Source organism: Vulpes lagopus, chromosome 9, assembly GCF_018345385.1.
Source record: "Vulpes lagopus strain Blue_001 chromosome 9, ASM1834538v1, whole genome shotgun sequence".
NCBI lineage: Eukaryota > Metazoa > Chordata > Mammalia > Carnivora > Canidae > Vulpes > Vulpes lagopus.
This window is the reverse complement of record NC_054832.1, coordinates 34,224,584-34,238,231: the sequence shown is the minus strand read 5'-3', so window position 1 is coordinate 34,238,231 and position 13,648 is coordinate 34,224,584. Positions and strand designations below refer to the sequence as shown.

General features: G+C 45.3%; 1 long non-coding RNA gene across 1 annotated transcript; it reads right to left on the bottom strand.

Annotated features, from left to right (window-relative positions):
• Positions 1–434: 434 nt before the first annotated feature.
• Positions 435–3,132, bottom strand: LOC121499085. The gene is made up of 3 exons (XR_005990004.1): positions 3,032–3,132; positions 1,482–1,668; positions 435–689 (listed from the first exon to the last, which is right to left on the bottom strand). It is a non-coding gene; the product is annotated as an uncharacterized LOC121499085 (long non-coding RNA).
• Positions 3,133–13,648: the final 10,516 nt, after the last annotated feature.

Below are 13,648 nucleotides of genomic sequence, written 5' to 3'. Positions count from 1 at the left end.
CTCAGTGGTTTAGCGCCTGCCTTTGGCCCAGGGCACGATCCTGGAGTCCCGGGATCGAGTCCCACGTCAGGCTCCTGGCATGGAGCCTGCTTCTCCCTCCTCCTGTGTCTCTGCCTCTCTCTCTATGTCTATCATAAATAAATAATCTTTTAAAAATTTTTTTAAAAATTTAAAAAAGACTCCATTTATTTGAGAAAGAGAGAGTGAGTGACAGAGCATAAGTGGGTTGAGAGGCAGTGGGAGAAGGAGACTCCCTGCTAAGCAGCGAGCCTGATGCAGGACTCGATCCCAGGACTCCAGGACTATGACCTGAGCTAAAGGCAGACACTTGTTTACTGACTGAGCCATGAAGGTGCCCCTTCTAAGTACTTTTTAAGTGTTAACTTATTTAAGCCTCATAACAACCATATCAGATAAGTACTGTTATTCCCATTCTATTAATGAGAAAACTAAGAAATTGGGAAGTTACTTGTCTAAGGTGCACAGCTAATACGTTTTATTTTCCTCTGATTGGTATGATTGGTTCAGCATTATGACCAAATAAGAGCCCATATGATGCAATTGCTGGGGCCTCTCCCGAAGAGACTTTTGTTCTTCCCTGCACTTGAAGTGGGGTAGAGGTGAGGAGCGGCACAGCCATCTGGTGACCACAGGGAGGAAGCGTCTTTATGAATGGAGCCATCATAGGCCTAAGGGAAAGAAAGAGAGAACCTGAATCTCAATAACAAAATGGGAGCCCCTGATCAAACCATGCCTGAAGCTAGCCCTACTCACGACTTTTTCAGTTTGGTGAGCTAGGGAATTATTTTTCTGTTTAAAAATGTTTGGTTTGAGTTACCTTTCACTTGCAAAAAAACCCAAAAAACAAAAAACAAACATTCCCAGCAAGTATTGCTCAGTTCATCAACTTTGTAATTCAGCCTACCTAGCTTTTTTACTATTATAAAGTCAGCTCATGAGAAAAATGAGCATTCTTTGGTGAATATAAACACTTAAATATTATAAAGTTTTGTTTTGGCAGCATATTATACCACAGAAGTCATGATTCATACAGATCAGTACCAGCATACACACTTGTATAATTTCAGGAGCACAAGCATGCATGGCCCTGATTTTTTTTTTTTTAATCAAAAAGCCAATGCAGAACTAAAAATGTCCAAATGAGGGGCACCTGGGTGGCTCAGTGGTTGAGCATCTGCCTTTGGCTCAGGTCACCATCCTGGGGTCCTGGGATCGAGTCCCGCGGCAGGCTTCCTGTGGGGAGCCTGCTTCTCCCTCTGCCTATGTCTCTGCCTCTCTGTCTGTGTTTCTCATGAATGAATAAATAAAATCTTTTAAAAAAAATAAAAATAAAAATGTCCAAACGAGTGACACATTTACAAAAAGTCTGTACGGAGATGGCCAAAATATTATTCGTACCTCCCTCCTGGCGTAGCTCCTATGCCTAACCCAAGCCCCTGTCAATCTGCTGAACTACTCACCAAATCTGTCTCTTGGTCCTTGTTTTTGTAGACTTTCCTGCTGCATTTCACCCTATTTTCTCTCTGCTTCTTTATTCCCTTCCTCTGGATTCTCTAAGAAGTTTCCTTCTTTGGTTTTACACTTCTCTGTTTTGTAGTCACTTCCCCCTTGTGTCTCACAAGTGTTGGCATCTCTCAGTTTCATTCCCTATGGAATAAAAACTCAGTGGTATGCAGGATTGGGCTGTAACAAAAAGCCGCCCTCTCGGCCCTTGCCCCCAGAGTAAGCCCCAACAGCAGCCCCACGAGAGCTGTGTCCCCTGGCTGGCCCGGAGCCACCGAGGCAGGCCCGGTGCACACCTGGCCCCGCTCCCTCTGCCGGGCTCTTCTCTGCCAGTCCCAGGAGGGGGGCCGTTCTCGCGTCAGAGTTGCCTCCCCAGGTTGAGCAGGGGAAGGACGAGGGCAGAAGGGAAACCAGCCCCTTTTCAGAAGGCATGAGCTGCGCACGTCACCACTTGGGCGCATCCTGCTGGCCAGGACTTCCCGCGGCCACAGCAGGCTGTGGGGGAAGCTGGGACACAGCATCTGCAGCCGTGTGGCCGGCAGCGTGCAGCCCACCTGGGGACGGGGCTCCTGGCAGCGAAGAGCAGTCCCTGCAGCCTCCCTGTCCCCTGCTTCTGTCTTCCCTCCCTGGGCCCCGCGCCCCATCTCCTTGCAGCGCTCTGGCTCTGTTCTCCACAAAGCGACCCCGGGCTCTAGCTGAGCCTCTGGGGCTGCCCCACACCCAGATCCACCTACACGCCCTCTCCGCCTTCCTTGATCCTCTGAAGGAGCCACCCACACTCCAAATCTGGTGTGACCTTCAACTCCCACCCCTGTGTCCCGGGGCCTTGGGCTCCCACTGCCCCGGAGCCCCCGGACAGGGCTCCTGTCCATCTCCTGTTCCTTTCTTCCGGCCACCTGAGCTGCTGGAGCAGCCGCCCTCCTCCTCCGGGCTCTCCCCTTAGCCGGCCTTCCCCAGGGCCATCCAGAAGCATCTGTAAAGTATAACTCAGACCGGTCACTCCCTGTTCAAAGCCTTCCTGGACTCTTCCGCCTATGGCTGAAAGTTGGAACTCCTTAACAGGTGGTTACAATTGACCCTTCCAGGATTTTCTCCTGGACTCCCAGAGTATTAAGCTATGGGGAGTGTATGCCTCCCCAGTGGGCCCAGATCCCTCCTGTTGCTGGCTCAGGTGGCTTCTTCTGTGGCTTCCCGCCCCCCCCCCCCCCGCCCCCTTCCCTGCGTGCCTGGCAATCCTACCCATCCTCCAAGGTCCAGCACCGGTGCCACCTCCTCCTGCGAATCCCAGCCCCCACCCCGGACACTCACACATCTCTGCTTTTGTAGCCCTTTGCTTCTAAACTCTTGTTTGGTCCTTGACCCAGGTGGCCTAGATCTGTCCAGATGACTCCTCCTCGAGGGACAGCCCTGAGCTTTGTCCCTTGGCCTGTCCCTGCCCTGCGTGCAGGATGGGTGGTGTTGGCGCCTTCCTCCTGCTGCCCGACTAACTCTATGACAACTTTCTTACCAAAATGCAAAACTTCCTGAGGAGAAAGGGGCCCGGGGAGCGAGCTGAGCACAGCCGTTGCTGAGGTTCAGGACTCTGGTCTTGCACCCCACCCCTGTGCTGGCGCCTGGCCCTGTCAGGGTGACCTAAGAATCAGCTGCTGGGCGCTCTCTTGCCAGCTCCTGCCAGCACAGTGGTCTGCTTTCCAGAGCTGTGCAGACTGTGGACTAAATGCTTTCTGTAACCCGATCCAGAGTTAAAAATAATCCAAAGGTCTGACCCACTAAGAGCATCCTTGGATCTTCCAGGTAGGGTAATCTTTTCCTGGCAGCTCAAGTCCATGCTTTAAAATGAACCCCGCCTGGGACACCTGGGTGGCTCAGTGGTTGAGTGTCTGCCTTTGGCTCAGGGTGTGATCCTGGGGTCCTGGGATCCAATCCTGCATCAGGCTCCCAGTAGGGAGCCTGCTTCTCCCTCTGCCTGTGTCTCTGCCTCTCTCTCTGTGTCTCTCATGAATAAATAAATAAAATCTTTAAAATTAATAAAATAATAAAATAAAATAAAATAAAATAAAATAAAATAAAATAAAATAAAATAAATTGAATTTAATCCCAGTCCTCTCACCCCCTGCAGCCAGCCAGCTTCACCTCACTTTCACCTAAACTATCTGGGCCCTTTCCTCTCCCAATAGAGAGCTTCTCTTGGCCCAGGTTTGGAGAAGACTTCTGGCTTTCTCCCCTCCTTATGGGGCTGGTGGAGTGCAGTGGGTCCCATCCCTCCCTTGGCCTTGGGTGGAACTGCTGAGCTCACAGCCAGATGCACTTCTGCTGAGCAGATGCTGAGCAGAGACACTAGTCCCTGTGAGTTCTCTTGGCCGAGTGCCCCTTCTCACCCCTCAGTCCCAGCCAGCCTGCCAGAGGCCTTCAGCCAGTAGCCACAACAGGGTGAGCTGAGGACAACCACTTCACCCTCTTGTCAACCAGGAGGGACACAATCATCTGTGTTCCCCCAGCTTTCTTTCCACCCAAATCAAGGCCAGGTGGAAAGTCCCAAATAGTATTTCTTTGGGAGGCTGCTGTTGGGTGGTAGCAGCCGTGTGAAACTGGATTTCTCTTCCTGCCCAGAGCAACAGCCTCATCTTCAGCTAAAGGGAAGCTTCAAGCCTTTACCATTTGGAACTTGTCTCCAGGCTGCAGATGAAACCTGCAGTTTCTGACTAAGACCAGAACAGCCAAGCAGAGGCCTGGCATTGATCCAGGTCCACGTTCTAGGCGTTCCTGCAGCCCAACAATACATCTGCCCTTCCTGTGGTCAGTGAGCTAATACATTCCACTTTTATTCATTTGAATTAGATTTTTGCTAATTGCAACAAAAAAGGACCTGGTAAATATATCTCCTAATTGGTTTTCCTGCCTCCAAGCTTGCCAACCTCCAATCCGTCCTCTAAAGGGCTTCCAGATGGATCTTTCTAAACTGCTGATCTAGATATGTCTTCCTGCCTAGAACTCTTCAATGACTCCCAGCCACTGAGGAGAACATCCAAATTCTTTAGCATCACATTCCTTAGACTCTGGCATCTGAGCCAACATTTCCAACCTCATCTCCTGCCTTTCCCATTTCTTCAATTAACATAAGCCCACTCTCTGATGCTAGAACCATACCACACATGCTCACAGTTCTAGGGCTTGCTTAGACTTTGTCTTCTGCACGAGTGTCATTTCTCACCAAATGGACTCCCACTTATCTTTCAGATTCCATCTCCAATGATGATGATGACTTTCTCAATACTCAAACCAAAAACAGTTGTTTCCTTAGCTTCAATTTCAAAGCACTTTATAATTCACCATTCAACAAATATTTGTTGAGCAACTCCTATGTGCCAGGTCAAGAGCTGATGAACTCAACTGACACAGTCGTTGCTCTCATGGAACCTAGAGTCTAGTGGGGCTGGATTAGAGGCAGGCAGTGACTACAGACAAATTAGGGTGCTTTTGGCTCCTGTACCAGAATAGTTCATTCAAACTAGTTTAAGCAGTGAGTGCTATATTACACAGCCTAAGAAGTCAGGAGGAAGGCAAGTTGAGAGTTGGTGAAGTTAGTGGATCAGTGATGTCTGGGACTGGGGATATAAGGTAGAATAAGGGACCTACCTTATAGGACTGCTGTAGGATTAAATGAGTTTATATATTTAAAGCAATAGAATAGTTCCAGGTACATAGTCAATGGGCATTAGTTCCGAGAGTGTGAGTTATTTGTGAGCTCAGAGATGTATGAACAACCCATCAGCGAATGAGTGGATATGCAAATTGTGGTCTATTCATACAATGAAATATTATTGAGCCAAAAAAGGGAATCAAGTACTAATACATTCTACAATGGTGATAAATCTCAAACATAGTGCTAAGTGAAAAAAGCCAGGCATAGAAGGTCATATAGTGTATGGTTCTATTTATATGAAATATTCAGAATAAGTAAATCCACAGAGACAGAATGTAGATTGGTGGTTGCCAGGGGCTCAGGGAAGGGCAGAATGAGGAGAGACTACTTAAGGTAAGAGATTTCCTTTTGGGGTGATAAAAATGTTTTTGACCTAGATAGTGGAGGTGGTTGTAGAACATTGTGGCTATACTAAATGCCACTGGATTGTTCACTTTAAAATGGTTAATTTTATGTCATGTGAATTTTGTCTCAGTAAAGAAAATATATCCAAAAGGTCGTTCACTGAGACATGGTTTGAAAGAGCAAAACACTGGGTACAATTTAATATCCACCAATGTTAAATAAATTAGGGTCGATCCATACCATGGTATCTCATTTAGCCATTAAAAAGAATGAGCGAGAGCTATATGTACTAATTTGGAAAGATCTCTAAAACATACAGTAAATATGAAAAAATAAGTCCTAGAGCATTAGAGTGTGATTCTATTTATTAATTATAAAGTGATATATGTGTATTAGTTTATAAATGTATTCAAAGGTACCTAGAGACCCAACTGTTGAGAATGGTTACCTCAGGGGTGTCATAGGAGGTAAAAGGGAACTTGTACTTATTACTTTGTACACTTAAGTATTATTGGAACTTTTATAATGAGGATCTACTTAGGAAAAATAAAGTAAAAAAATGAGAAATCACTTTATCTACATTGATTCGCATAACTGGAAAAGTGTAAGACCTACTGCTGGTGGGACAGGGGGAGAGGGTGTTCTCATTCAGTGCTGGTGGAAATGGGAAGAGTTACAGCTTCTTTGGGAAGTAGTCTGGTGGCATCTATTAAAATAAAAATACATATACATTTTGATCCAGTGACCTCATCCTTTTTTTTTTTAATAACAGCTGTCTTGCTAAAATTCATGTGTAATATAATTTACCCATTTAAGGTATATAATCCTATGGTTTTTAGTATGTTCAGAGTTGCACAACCATGACCACAACCAATTTTAAAACATTTCATCACTCCAAAAGGAACCCCAACCCTGTCCTGCATCCATTAGCAATCACTCTCAATCCTCCTCTCTTCCTACCCACCCCTAGGCAACCACCAACAACCCATTTCTGTCTCTTTGGATTTGCCTACTCTGAACATTTCACATAAATGGAATCATTTATTACTGGCTTCTTTCACATTGTATCATGTATTCAAGGTTCATCCATGTTGCAGTAATCTCTTTCTTGGGGGTCCATTCCATAGCAATAAAAGCACCCATGCCTTGGGACATGTGTATAAGAATGTTTACAGCAGAAATTTTCACAACAGGAAAAAAGGGTGGGGGAAGAGAAAGAAAGAAAAAAAACTGGAAGTGCCATGGATGCTGGTTAATTGGAAGAGACATGGAATACCACACAACTGCAGAAGAATGCAGGAGCGCCGTGACAGTTAAATTGAAGGGAATTCCTTGAGTAAGAAAAAGGAAGATATAGAAGGATGCAAAAAATATTCAAATCCAATTTTCGATACATGAACTCTTTTTTTTTTAAAGATTATTTATTTATTCATGTGAGACAGAGAGAGAGAGAGAGAGAGAGAGAGAGGCAGAGACACTGGCAGAGGGAGAAGCAGGCTCCATGCAGGGAGCCCAACATGGGACTTGATCCTGGGTCTCCGGGATCACACCCTGAGCCAAAGGCAGACACTTAACCGCTGAGCCACCCAGGCATCCTGATACATGAATTCATCTTAAAAACAGTCCTCTGTATTTAGGCCTTAGACCTGAACCTGAGAAGACCTGAACTGGCTTCAAAGACAGCAGAGATGAAGCCCTTGAGTCTGGCTCAGTCCCACTCACAAGCTTCACAGAGTCTGAAAAAGTATATGAGAAGAGCACAGAGTATATCTAAGAGAGGGCAATTCCAGGGGTTGCCTTCTGTGCCTCCCTCAGGAGGGTAAGGGGTTGCGCTCAACAGATGCCTCCTGGGCTTTTGTCTTCCACTGGCCCCCCTTCCCCCAGAAAGGTCCTGCCAGCACCTGGTTAGGTCACACATCACTCAGCAATCCTGGTGCTCTGCAAACCCTGCCGGCCAGGCCCAGCCTCCGGGGCCTGAGAGCCAACACTTGTTGACTCATCCACACTGAGTGACTCCCTCTTGTGGTGCGTGAGTCTCAGGTCATGTGGCTTCCCATTATCTGTGTCTGCATTTGCAAAATCCAGGACTTTACAGTTCATGTCCACATAGGAGCTTCCTGTGGGCAGGCCTGGCTACAGCTTCACACGGGGTGTGTGTAGATGGAGAATGAGATGGACACATAGTTGGGCACAGGGGTGAGTAGGTAGGCGTCAGGGACCATGTGGTTAAGGGAAGACCAGAAGACCAGAGAGGGAAAGGGGAACCAATAATCAAAGGAAAACACAGAGGAACCATATACACTTGCATTTATACATCTGGAAAAAATTGTGCATATGTTAAGGCATTATAAAGACATTAAATTTAAAGATTAAAATGACAAAAAGAATATATATGCTACTTGGGTGATTTTAAATGATTCAAAACAAAAAATCCCAGCTGCCTGACTGCAAGAAAGACTTAATTCTTCCCTCCTTTCATCCAGATCTTACCCCAGGGAAGGGTTTTGTGCAGAGGACTGTGAGCTCTCAAGCTACAGTTTGGCTTCGTGTGTTCCCTTAACACAGCTTCCTAGAACACATTAGCTGCTTTCCTACAAAATTTTACTGTGAATAATTGAAATTAAACATTCTCAGTCAAAATAAATCAACACTGAGAGATACAGTGCCCTTATTTTTCCTGTTTCTCACAACATTCCTAATCCACTGAAAGCGGTCATTTAAATTAAATTGAATTTCCCTGTCTTATTGCTGAATTTTCCAGGTTCCACTAATTGACTGTTAGGTAAAGCAGCAAATGAATGACAGCAAAATCTTGAGTCAGAGACCTAAGGAAGAATTGTTCTAAGATTTCTTGATTAATTGACATAAGCCTAGGAGGTGGCAAATTCCAGGCTTGAGTGAGTGGTTCAAAAAAACCATCCATGAGTGGATAATATAATTGAAAACTCTGGATCTTTCTAACATTCTTCTCTCCATCCTGGACTTGTTACCTCATTGTCGTGGGTGAAATGTCCACATAGGAGCTTCCTGTGGTGAAATGGTGGCCTCACAAAAGATATGTTCACTCAGAACCTGTGAGTGAGACCTCATTTGGATCAAGGGTTTTGCAGATATAATTAATCTCAAGATGAGATCATGCTGAATCAGGATGGACCCTAAATTCAAAAACAAATGTCCTTAGAAGAGAAGGGGAAGAGTTACACCAAAAAGGCACTGCGAAGACAGAGGCAGATGTCAGAGTGAGATATTCCTGAAGAGTGTCAGAGACTGCTAGCTGAGGTTAAGACACAGATTCTCACTCAGAGGCTCTGGAAGAAACAAACCCTGCTGACATCTTGGCTTCAGATTTCTGGCTTCCAAAATGACAAGAAAATAAATTTCTGATATCTTAAGTTTATGATAACTTGCTGCAGCACCTCTAGAAAACAAATACACTTATGGTCTAAATATGGTGACTGCCTCACCAAATATCACCTCCTCACACTTATGTATTCAAAGTAGAAAGAGTGGGGGCAAGAAAGAATTTTATTTTTGATTAGCAGAACTTTACTCCTCTTATTGTTTATTAAGAAATAAGAAAATTTTGGGACACCTGGGTGGCTCAGCGTTTCATCGTCTGCCTTCAGCTCAGGGCATGATCCTGGTCCTGGGATCGAGTCCCACATAGGTTCCTCATGAGGAGCCTGCTTCTCTCTCTGCCCTAGGTCTCTGCCTCTCTATCTCTGTGTCTCTCATGAATAAATAAATAAAATATTTTTTAAAAAGTAATAAATAAGAAAATTTGGGAGAATGAATATTTGGCAAAAAGGAGTAGCAGGAGTTTGAAAATGTGGGGGAGGGGGAATCCCTGGGTGGCTCAGCGGTTTGGCACCTGCCTTTGGCCCAGGGGGTGATCCTGGAGTCCCGGGATCGATTCCCACATCAGGCTCCCTGCATGGAGCCCGCTTCTCCCTCTGCCTGTGTCTCTGCCTCTCTCTCTCTCTCTCTCTCTCTCTGTGTGTGTCTCTCATGCATAGATAAATAAAATCTTAAAAAAAAAAAAAAAGAAAATGTGGGGGAGACCAGTGGAAAGTGGAGAGGGCATTTTTAGTTGGCAACAATGGCTACTGTCCCTTAATGAGTGGGGACCAGCTATCCTGAAAGTCGTGTGCCTTCTGTTGAGACACACTAGAGATCAATTAGGAGTTATCCCTGCAGGTTTGAACCTGGTTGCCCTGTTAACAAGACACAAGGAAGGAGGAGACAGGAGAAGTAGCAGATGGGCAGGCAACTAACAATGGCTGCCACAGATGGGAATCACTCACTGTGATTCAACAGTAGAACATTCTACAAGGCCACAGCACAGGTACTGATTGGGATGGTAGCAGGTATTCTTGGTTTTTGTTGGTGTGTGGCCAGATTCATTCATTCACCCATCCATTCATTGATTCAATGAACACAACCCAAACTGACTTAAGGAAGAAGGAGGAGGAGGAGGAGGAGGAGGAGGAGGAGGAGGAGGAGGAGAAAAAGAAGGTTCAATTTTTAGTACATATAACCAAAGTCCAAAGGAAAATGGGGCATCTGCAGGGGCTCCAGTACTGTCATTAGGACTTGAACTCTCTCCATCTGTCTTTTGGTTCTGCTTTCTCTGTGTTGATTTCATTTAAACAGGCTCCTCCCACTCCCAAGTGAAATAGCCACCAGCTATTCCAGATTCACAGTCCAGTTGATCAGGAACCTCACCTCAGGAAAGAGATTCTTTTTACAAGTGTCCAGTAAAGCTCCCTACACTAAGTCAAATCGGGCCATCTGAAGCAGGTGATCATGGCTGCACCATCTCTGCGCCTGGGAGTAGATTATACCACCAGCTGACGGTTGGATTGCATGGTGGCCCATGGAGCAGAGAGAAGGGGGGATTGGGAGTGGGGTTGTGGATTCAGCCACTCCAACCACATGTACTCAGAGTGGAGAATAAGTGGTTTCTTAAGGAAACCTATCAGATGCTTTTTTAAAAATTTTAAATGAATCAGAGCAAGTAAATATGACATATACCTGCTACACTCCCAATTTATGAAATTAATGCCATTGTATACAAGTATGAGATAGGTGTACTTGGTTCAGGGCAAATTCATCACTACTCTTGGTGGGAGGAGGGCAATTTAGAGTATAGGATAGGCCTTCTAAAGGGGGAAAGGGTCAGTAGCATCATCTAGATATATAGTAATAACTGAGTCCCACCAAGGGGAAGGGAGAACTGAGGATGCTGTAGGACACCATTCTGGAAAAATTACATTCAATTAGGATTTGTAATATTTGTCTGGTTTGATGGTTAGAGGGCATTCCAAACATCGGAAACACCAAAACGAGGTCCAAAGTCCCCTTCTATTTAACTACTATGTTTGGTCATACAAACTACACAGTTCATTTGTGGAAAATGATGTGAGGTGTGAATGTTTGGGGATTTTCGAGGTGATGCTTACATAAGGAGATTAACCCATTGCTAAATATGCATTAACCTTACCAGATGAAGAGGAGGAAGAAGAAGAAAAAGAAGCCTTACAAAGTTGGTAGTAGCCACATGGACCTGTGGGCATGTCACCAAGCAACAGCTTTAACTAGCACTGTTATTCATGGTTTCAGAGTAAAAGCCAATTGGTGACATGATTTGGTCCTGTCAATGGAAACAGTTTTCCCTGTATAGTTCTATATTATGTGAATAGCTCACACCAAGATTCCAAACTTTGGCTTTTGTATACAACCAGAGTCTGACAAACATCCCTGTATTTTGTTAAGTCAGCTACAGGCACTGACCAAGAAGGCTCTCGTTGGATTCCTTCTGGGGTTAGATCCCCAACAAAATTCTGTCTTGCCTTTAAAGAGGGCCCATGTGGGACGCCTGGGTGGCTCAGCAGTTGAGCGTCTGCCTTCAGCTCAGATCATGATCCCGGGGTCCTGGGATCGAGGTCCACATCAAGCTCCCCGAAGGGTGCCTGCTTCTCTCTCAGTCTATGGCTCTTCCTCTCTCTCTGTGTCTCTCATGAATAAATACATAATTTTTTTTAAAAAAGAAATAAAATAATAAAGATGACCCATGTAAAACGGGTTAAGGAGTATGGAGCAATCTGGCCCAGTCTCCTATAGTGGTGTGGTGGTGGGAGTGCTGGCTGAGTTAGATCTGTGTTCTTTGGAGGGCAAGGTTCAGAACTTCGAGTTCTCTGCCTCTGGACATGCAATTCAGTGCCAAGCACATGCACTTAGTTACTGCTTATTTGGACAGTGAAAAATCAAGTGAATCTTTGACATTCTTTTTCTGTCTATGTTTCCTGAAAATTAGGGATATATAATCTCCCTGGAAATGCTCAAAGGCTTCCAGGTGTCAAAACAACACTTGAGTGGGCTGGGCAGCCAGGTGCTAGGAAAGGTGTGATACTGCAAAGCATTTCACAATATTCTACATTCTCACATTCCAGTGTTTTTCTCTGCTTTTTACTGCATATTGATTACTGAAAAAAGATATAGATTGGGCATGAAAATGTCTTAGAAAATATCACAAATGAAAGTTATGTATAAATACATTCTTCTGCTTGAATGGCAAAATTGAAATTGCAATAACTAATATACTCTCTTCCAGACACTGCTAAGCACTTTGTACGTAATATCTCATTTAATCCTTATAATATCTCAGTGAGGTACCCACCCAGTATTCCAATTTTACAGATACAGAGAATAAGGCTAAAGAGGTCAAATAACTTGCCCAAGGACACACAGTGACTGTCAATACTGGGATTTAAACCCAGGAACACTGACTTTTCACTGTTTTCCATTCTAAACCTCACCATGTATGAGGACATACATGGCATATGAGTTTTTATTAATAATACATTCATTTACAATAAGATCGGGATGGTTCCATAATGGCTACTTCCAATAAACACAGGAAATCCCTAATTTCCACATACTTTGGCTTCCAGGAAGTTGGAAGGTTGAGAACAGTGAGGGATCAAGCCAAACCGAATTCCTCAGCCAGCTCAGTGAGCACAGGAGTGTGCCCTAACATCCAGGACAAGCTGTGACAGGACGAGCTCACCCTGGGTTTCTGGCAATAAGAAGCATCCCAGGCAGGGCAACAAGGGATGAAAAGGTGACAGCAGCATTAATTATCTCCAGGCCTAGCCACTTGGGGGCTGTCAGACACCCTTTCCTATCTAGATCAGGGTCAGAAGTTCTGCTTCTAAAAATAGCTGGGCCAGGCCCAGCTCTGGACCACAAGGCTGCATCCAAGGTCTTCTGTCCTGGAGCTCAGGAAACAACTCGGGGGTGGCTAAAGCTCTCCCTGAGGGGTGAGCAAGGGGTCAAGAAATGGTGCCTGTGTTTCTTTAAAACTTATTCAAGTAAGTGCCCTCCCTGCCCACCACCTACCTAGTTGGGTTCAAAGTTTGGTCCTTCCTGGGACAGGGGAGGTGTGGGTGGAAGAACAGAGGAGGATTGGTGTCGCTTACTGATCTTTCCGGAAGGAGTGGGCAGGCTGAGCCACAAGGTGATTGATTGACAGAGGGGCCCCAGGACTCCAGGACTCCAGGAAGGCTCTGCATCCTGTCTGATACCAGGACCAGGACCTTCTGAGACAGGATTGCAACCCTATTCTTCTTACCGATAGAAACTCTGTATCTTTGATGATTACTGATTGTTCTAGTCCTTAGAGAAAAAAAAAATGCACTGCTAGGAAAAAGTTGTAAATTTCCCTGCAACAATTTAACAATTCTTTTTCTGCTTTCTGTGAATGGAGGTTGTAGCGGGTCACTCATGTCTCCAGGCTAACAAGAAGTACCTGTTCATTGTCCTCTCCTCCATAACGACCCCCGATTCTCCAAGGCCTGACAGCCACCTGAAGCGTGCTGTGCTCTGACAAGAAGCTGGCTTGGGCTGACCAGAGAAGGGAGCTTCCCAAGCTGCCCATGTTACCGGGTTTACTTTTTCTTGGGAGGGGGGAGGTTAAAATATACATCACAAAATTCACCATTTTAACCACTTTTGAGTGTACAATTCAGTGACCGCATACATGCACATTGTTGTGCCTCTGTCACCACCATCCAT